We start from the raw sequence: 8,970 nt of genomic DNA on the forward strand, positions 1-8,970 counted from the left end.
TTCTTTGGTATGTACTCATTGGCAGTTGGTTCATACTTTCCTAATCATCTACCAACAAGAATTTTAGCATCCTTTGTTTGCTCAAGGAGAAACTGGGAGAACCAGCTTAGTTCCACAAGTTAGAAGCAGACTGTGGATATTGACCATTTTGGGATCTCTGAATGCATTTTAAACCTTTTTCTTTTCAGCGGTGGGAATTTTTAATTGCTTTTGTTTAATTGCTGGAGTAAGTTATTAAGGAAAAATGTATAATTGCCCAGTCTTTAAGATCTTAACAAAGAGGATATTGTGCTATATATTTCGGATATGTTTCACTTGCCTAAAAGATCTCTTTCCCATTCTATTCTATGGCTTTCCGTTGTGGTAAAAGGGATGATTCTTCATGGTTTTCAGGGTTTTTTTTAATGATATTCCATTGAATTCTGATTTTGTCACCAGAGTAAAAGTTCTGACCTAGTGGGTATGTTCTTAATCAAAGATGAAAAAGGGGGGCTGGGGATATGGCCTAGTGGCAAGAGTGCTTGCCTCCTATACATGAGGCCCTGGGTTCGATTCCCCAGCACCACATATACAGAAAATGGCCAGAAGTGGCGCTGTGGCTCAAGTGGCAGAGTGCTAGCCTTGAGCAAGAAGAAGCCAGGGACAGTGCTCAGGCCCTGAGTCCAAGGCCCAGGACTGGCAAAATAAGATGAAAAAGGAAGCTCCAATGTGTCACTTGGAAAGAAGGAGTCAGCTACATTTTCTGCAGTAATCCCTGGAGACCATCAAGGATCAATCTAATCTACTTCTGTGGAATTTACTGAAAAGGGTAAATTATAGTGGTTCTTTTGAAATAAGCAACAAGGAAAGGAATGACTACATCAGCAGTACATGAAAACGTGCCTTAGTCAATAGATAGCAGACATAAAATATGAAGTGTCCTTTCTTTTCCCATCTGATTCGTGTTTGTACTTCATAGTCCTTGTTTAATTTTTGTTTTTACTGAGCTATGTGCCATGAGTCACTACTTGAACTGTTAATTCTTACAGGCAAGATTAGAATTGCATTGGTCCTGGAGTTGTGCATTCCAGGTCCTTACTAACAGGGAGTGAGGGCCTCCTTGTGAAGTGAGACAGATAACCTAGCTTTTCTTCACTACATAGTGAGCCTCCGAGTTGTTCTCTGACATCTCAATTCAGATTGAGATGCAAAGAGAGGCAACAATTCAATCTGTGGGTATGAGAAGATCATCAAGTATGCAGCAAGGAAAGCATGTAGCATGCAGAGGAAAAAGCCAAGGATAAACTCCTGGGTAAGGGTACCCAGAGTGAGATTAGCACAGGAAATGGGGAGAAATGGGAAGAGAGAAAGACCCATGAGCATGAGATTACCATATCATAGTCCTTGAAAGAGGAGGAAATTTCAAGGTTGGTGTGATTCAAAAGTTTTGAACATAAAATGCTGGGTGAAAAATGCTTAGGTGTCCACAAAGAAACATTGAGATTAATATTCCAAGATTGTTGGTAATGAAGGAAGAGAGGCATGAGACTTGATAGGCGTGTCAAAGGGATTTCTTCCTAAGAAGAGAAGAAATCTGAGAATGCATGTAGAGAATGAAGAAGAGAGACTGAGGAAGCACTTGAAAAAGTTGAAGAAGAATGCAGCCTTGAACGAAATAGATGGGGACAATAGTACCACAACACATGTAATTCTCATCAAATAAAGCTCAAATAGGCCTCTACCATGATGTTCAAGGGCATGGAACATATAGAGAGACTATCAGGGTTCAATTGATGACTTTTCCCTAACATGCCTTTGTGATCCCCAGCATCTAATGTTTGTGCCTCTGTTTACAGATTTCCCAAAGTATGGAAAATACCAGTATCTGTGTTATAGGACTATTTAGATCCACAGGTACTCCTAACCTTAAAATAGAATTTCATTCCCATAAACCACCACTGTAAGGTGAAACTACTGTAAGCTGATAAAACTAACCTACAGAACATCATAGCTTGGCAACACGGTTCTCTGTGGAGTACAGGGTTCTGCCCCTTGTGGTGTGGTGGCTCAGAGGGAGCTTGTATGGCATGCCTCACTGCATCATGAGAGATTATAATATTGCTTAGCACTAGCCCAGAAAATGAGCAAAGTTAAAACTCAAGGAATAAATTCTACCAAATGCTACCAGGTTTGTACTATCATACAATAGAAATATTGTAAGTCAACTATTATTAATTTGGGGATTAGCTACATATAAAATGCTTAGAACAACTTCTAACATATTGTTAGCACCATATAAGTTAGTCTAAAATGAAGTGAGGAAATGGAGAAAAACTTGAAGGCGGAAGTTTGAGAAAAGTATTTAGTACATTCTGGGTCAGTCTCTAACAAAACACATGACAGCTGGGTGTTGGTGGCTCAGGAGACTGAGATCTGAGGATCCAGGCTCAAAGCCAGCCTGGGTAAGAAAGTCTGATGAGACTCTGATCTCCAATTAACCACTAGAAAAAGTGAAGCTGTGGCTCAAAGTGGTAGAGCACTAGCCTTGAAGTCAAACCCAATACTACCACAAATTATTTGTTTTGTTTTGTTTTTTAAACCAAGTCTGCCATTTGGTTTTAAAATTTTATTTTCTCATTAACCTCTCTCCGACAAAGAAAAGCAAACCACTGAATTTGGGGGAGAAATATACTTGACAATTGGAATTCTCAAAATTCTCTAGCTTGTAAGAAAATGGAGTCTTCATATGGAAAATACAAAGATCCCAGGATGAGTAACATAGGTTATTTTTTTTGAAAGAGTAAGAATCTATTTTTATTTTTAGAAGAAAAGGAATATTATACACAGGCATTTTTCACCCAGCATTTTATGTTAAAAAAGATGGAAATGAATTTCTAGAGTTATTCACTCACATTGAATCTTGATAACTTACAATCATCTTTAAAAAGCTGAAACTAGTCTCATCCAGTGAATGCAAATCAAACAGCTCAAATTTGGAGCTCTCTGTACTCTGTCTTCACTCCATTTTTCATAGCTGCTACACTCATGGCAGAACTAATCAGTGGGCGGTGACTCACGCACCAACCAGACTCTCCTTCAGAAGGGCAGGTGGGAGAGGAAGACAAGCTTTAAATAAAGCTGTATTTATCTCACAACAGTGTTCTGCTGGGGCATTTGCTTCCATAGACACATATTCCTAATAGATGCTCTTAACTCTTCAAGAACACTTGTGTCCCCAAAGCTGTTATTTGGAAAGATGATTCCCAATACAGCACTGTTCAGAGTTAGGACCCATATCAAGTGATTGATTAGATCATGAGGATTCTGCCTCATGATCTAAAGTATTCCAATTCTTTAACCTGCCATTCTTCAGTTAGGACAAGTTAGGATGGATAATCCATTTTAGTTTCCCAGATGGTCAGTCCTGTTCATGAAGTGGATTACAATAATTTATCTTTAGGCATTCCAACACATAAATTTTCTTTCTTCTTACATTGGTTGGCACCTTCAGTTTAACTATTCTTAATCTTTTGCCTTTGTTGCCTGTTTAACGTTTTGACATTGTCATTAAGGTTTTTATTTTCTTTTTGTCTTCTCTGAGTTTTTCCTCTACTGTACTACTAAAATTCAGATTCTAAACCATTAATTCAGAAATCAGGAGAGTGGAAGCAAAATTAGGCTTCTAGGAACAAAGCCAGGAAATAATGTCTGGAGATATTTTGTTCATGCAAAATAGAGCATAGGGATGGAAATATGATGTTACTTATTCTTCTATCCGATTTTTAATTTTTATTTCTTAGTCGTGGGGCTTGATCTCAGGGCCTGGGCATTGTCCCTGAGCTTTTCTGCTCAAGGCGACCACTCTACCATTTTGAGCCACAGCTTCACTCCAGGTTTTCTGCTAGTTAATAAGAGAGGAGTCTCACAGACTTTCCTGCCCAAGCTGGCTTTGAACTGCAATCCTCAAATCTCAGCCTCCTGAGTAGCTAGGATCATAGGCATGAGTTGCCAGAACAAGGCCAATCTGATTCTTTGAGGTTGAATTTCTGTGAATTTTTTCATCATGCCTCTTTGCTTTTTCCTTCTGTATATCACATGCCCATGGTTGCAGTTGGTATTTACCTACCATAAAATAAATATCAAGATTCTAGGTGCTGCACCGATTTGAAATCTAACTTCAGGCCCAGATTTCTATGCAACACTAACTTTGTATCTCCATTTACATTCTCTACAACATGCAACCTTTCCTCTCTTTGGTTATGTTCTTCATTTCATATTGCCCATATGGGTAACTTATACTGCATCCATCTGTTAAGTAAACATACTTTAGATCAGAAATCTGTAAATCTGTGAAATACCTTCTTTTCCCACTCTCCATTCACTCTTTCGTAGATTTCTATCGATTGAATATTCCAAATAGCCCCTGAACATCTCTTCCCTCTGTTTGTATATCTTTAGATCAGGCCACCTTAAGTCTAACCTGGACAGTCTATGTCATTAGCCTTCTAAGGAACTCAAGGGTAATGTGGTATACAAATCTTCTTACAATCTTTCAAAGGAATTCATATTCTTTTTGTTTTTACAGCCACAGAAAAGTCAGAATTCAATTTTATTTCACATTGATAGAAACTGTGAAAAACATTTAAATATTCCCACATCACAGCACATTTCACTGGAATATTTCTTGCCATAGAGACCTTACTGATTTGTGTAACTGAAATAACTATGTTCTTCAAGGCAAATGACTTAGTAAATGATTGTTTAAAATTTTCAAATCCAGACACAAACATATGGCTTCATTATTAACATCCTATGTAGTCCATTACTAAATTCCATGATCAACTAGCACCCATTTACAAAGATGCATTCTTAACATTGTTTTGGTCAGTTGGAATACAGAAGAAAAATTAACACTGTTCAGAAATATCAAGCATACACCTTTGCTACATATTAAATTGTGTGATAACTACATAGTAGTATAAGGTTCTGATCTTTATTACCCATAATTTGTTCTTAAATAATTTTTACTGGTAATCCAGACATTTTGACTACTTAAAAATCAAATGATTACTATTTGTATTGTTCGAAAGATCTTTTTTTTGTGCTAGTACTAGGGACTGAACTTAGGGCCTGCATGCTGTCCTTTAGCTTTTCAGCAAAGCTGGCATTCTACCACTTAAGTTACAACTCCACTTATGACTTTGGGGTGTTTTTTTTTGGGGGGTGGTGGTTAATTAGAGATAAGAATCTCAGGCTTTCCTGCTCAGGCTGGCATCAAACAGTGATCCTCACTCAGCTCAGCCTCCTGAGTAGCTAGGATTACAGGTGTGAGCCATTAGTGCCTGGCTCAAAAGAAGTAATTTTTAAAACTCGTTTGACTAAAGTGAACGTTTCAAGTAAGTCTATTGGCAGATAAAAATAATGTAAAATTTTCTAATGAAACACTCATTTTGTACAGTAATTGGTTTCAAAAACAGAAAAAGTAAAGTTAAACTATACGCTACAGACACCTAGTCGTTTTATGAATTCATTTTTAAGATCCATCTTACATATCTGAATATACCAGAATATAATGTATCCCTTTTTTAACAAGAAAATAAAACCACAGAATTATTCTTATTACCTAAAGATTCTAGTAATTAGGTCTAAATTTGGACTAAGGTGTAATTATTTGAAATATGTAGTACAGGAAGTTTAATGTTTGACTTCTTTTATAATGTACATAGATTTTAAATACCATGTATCTGCGATTCAGAATATAAAATTACAGCATGTCTTGAGAGTAGGTGAGGCAATATTTGGTCTACTATGAAAGTCAAGAAAGAATCTATTTTTTTGAGAGTACAGAAGAATATTAAATAGAAATGATATCTGGGAAAAAGCATAGTCCCTCAAATAAAAGGGCCATTCATTCAAGATAGCAGTATTACTCTTTTCTGACATTTAAAAGTATTATCCCTAATATTAGGAATAACATAATACCATCTAATTCTTATGTATGACAATCATTACATATCTATGAATAAGATATAAAAATACAGACATTGCATGATGACTAAGCAATTGTGGAACAACTCCCTAGACTAAGCCCCATAGCACTAATACATCATTTATACCTTAACTGCTTATTAATACCTGAACAAATTTTCTCTAAGAATACTAGTTATTTTTAGTGATGTAATAAAAACTCTGATTTCAGTCTTTTATTTTGATGAATTACATTTGAGAAAAAGAAGCTAATGGCTTCACTTATTTTAATACTAGTATATTCTGGATTATCTTATACAAATACATGTATAGAAACTTAAAAGATCATAAATTTCCCATGGGGAGACATTATTGAGTCTGAATCATTGTGTGTATTTGCAAAACATTTACCACTGCAAACATGATAAGTTTTAAGATCAGGCATGGGAGAAGGTTTATAATCAACTACAGTGATGCTGGTGTACTTCCATCCAAGGCCTCTTAGTGACATCAATCAATTGGAGGTAGGAGTTTATCAATGAATTGCTTGACATCCATCATTTCCTCTTGACATGAACTGTGCATCATGCCTTCATATGTTTTGAAAGTCACATTGGCTGGATTGACCAATGTTTTCAGTTTTTCAACAGAGAACCAAACATTAGGGGAACTAAAGGATCACAATCCCCATGGTACTGGAGAACAGAAATATCTCTATTAGCGCCACTTATAGGACCCTGAGAAAATCCTCCTAAAATAATTCTGTTAGAAGGAATGCCATTCTTTACCTCTTGCTCTATCAAAGCTTTTACATTTTCTGATGCCTGCTTAATTCCATATTCATCTTCCTGGGATTCTGGTGAAAGCCCAATGATATCAAACCATGAAGGCATAGCCATATTCATATTAAATGTAACAGGTATAATTGGCGCATGGGGGCAGATATATTTGATATGTGAACTTCTGATACCTGCAAAGGCTTCTGCCCATCCGTGCCCAGTATCTCCCAGTCCATGAAGGAAAATAACCGCGGCGGCGGCCTTACGGGAGGCGGGCACGACGGCGGGCAGCGGGGCAGACATGTTATTGCCGCACATCCACCGGCTGAGCAGATGGCGCGTCGGAAGCGGAAGGGAGAAGCGGGCGCCGGCCGCGGCCCAAGGGCGTGCGAGCCAGGAATTCATATTCTTAAAAGAAAACGAGGAAGACTACTAAATATGAATCATGATTCATTTCTGGTCTACTATTAGGTTAGAATGTGGCACAGGGTTGGAAGACTGTGAGTACTTACTGCACTTGTGTTTGGTAAATGAAGAGGTGAATGGTACTGACTCATACCCTCTGTCCCGATCTCCTTTCATGGATGCTGCTTGACTTAAATTGGCCTCTTTTTTTTTTTTTAACCTGTACTCTGTCCCTGACCAATTATTTTGTCTTGTCCTTTTACTCCTGTAGCACAGGCCACATGGTAAGGTTCAACACGGATCTAGCCAATCAAACCCTTACCTGCTGGAGACATCCATTTATTGGATTTGCCTACGGCACTTAGCACAAGACCCGACACTTACTGGAGAGTCAGCAAATCTTTTTTGATTGTTGAGCCAGACCTTTACAAGTGGGGCAGAATGAGCAAACTTCTGAGAATCTGCCTCCTTCTTCACTTCAGGATTTTAGTTGCCATGGATTTACTTTGCAGAGACATGCTTTGGGTGGCATAGGAAGAACAGTTGTTCAAATTGTAAAACTGATTACTCATGAGGCCCTTTCTGTAATACTATGTATTTTTTATCCTGAATAATTGAGCATTCACCTATCTAGTGAGCATATTTACCATGACAAAGAATATCTTGTTAACTTTTCAAAAACATTGTGTGTGGCAAACTGCCATGCCCATTTTAATAATTGTTAACATTTTGGTCAGTGTTGAAAGTTTTACTCTGAAGCCTCATACATTTTCCCTAGTACTTATTTAATCCTATTTTAGTCAATGTTTAGGGTGTTCATTTCAATTTGTTTTCTTTTTCTCTTTGGAAATACTGATACTTTTCCAGTACCAGTATATTGATAATACTCAGAGCGTTTCATTTTTTAGGCAGATACTACAACTTGAGCCACTTTGCCATCCCTTTTCAATGCTGATTATTTTTTGAGACAGTCTCAGTTTGTGGCCCAGCAAGTCTGGAATATGATCCTCCTGTTTGTACCTTCTCCTGTCACTGTCCTGAGCCATGATGTTTCTTCTATATTTTGATATAGACACATACCACTGAATACAGCCATTGTGCTCCTCCAGAGCTGGGATGACAGGTCCATGCAACCATATGCAGCTGCTGGTTGTGATGGAATCTAATTTTGTGGCAGGGGGGAGGTCTGGGCTGGCCCCAAACTACAACCCCCTGATCTCTGCCTCCCAAGTATCTAGGATTATAGGCTTGAGTTGCTACACTAAGCCATTTCATTTCCTTTGATCATGAATGTCATTGTAGAATGAAATTTATAACCATATTTAGATCTATGGGTTTTGTTAACCTAATTAGCATTTTTATATAATTTTATCATAGCCTTAACTTAACCATAAATTACTACTACAGTCCATATAATGAGTAAAGAATCAAGCTAGATGTAAAGGTGTTAAGTAGTGTTCTCTTTACCTGATTTAAAGGGAAGGAAAGTCTGGTACAAGGTAGTCTGATGATTTAAAAAAAACAACACTTTGTGACTATTTGCTTCCTAACAACAAGCTGATGGTCAGAATTGTGGGTGCTTTCATGAGTATGGTTATATATTGTTCATAATCAAGTGTAAAAACAATTTGAGACACAAAGATTTGCTTTACTAGATGTCAATTAGCTATAATAAATGTGTCATAAGACAGGAAGAATAAGTCTACTAGGAAGATTAACTAAAGAATATTTGAGGTGTCCAGGAACATTGCTGAAAGGCGGTGATTAGAGACAGTGTGTTCGAGTGCATATTGAGTTCTAAGGGGGAAAGTTTTTGTTCATCAAAAGAAAAGCAGACAGA

The 8,970-nt window shown here is 37.5% G+C and overlaps 1 pseudogene; it reads right to left on the minus strand.

Annotated features, from left to right (window-relative positions):
• Nucleotides 1–5,775: 5,775 nt before the first annotated feature.
• Nucleotides 5,776–7,106, minus strand: LOC125343271 (annotated as a pseudogene).
• Nucleotides 7,107–8,970: the final 1,864 nt, after the last annotated feature.

This window comes from Perognathus longimembris, chromosome 2 (assembly GCF_023159225.1).
Source record: "Perognathus longimembris pacificus isolate PPM17 chromosome 2, ASM2315922v1, whole genome shotgun sequence".
In the NCBI taxonomy this organism is placed as follows: domain Eukaryota; kingdom Metazoa; phylum Chordata; class Mammalia; order Rodentia; family Heteromyidae; genus Perognathus; species Perognathus longimembris.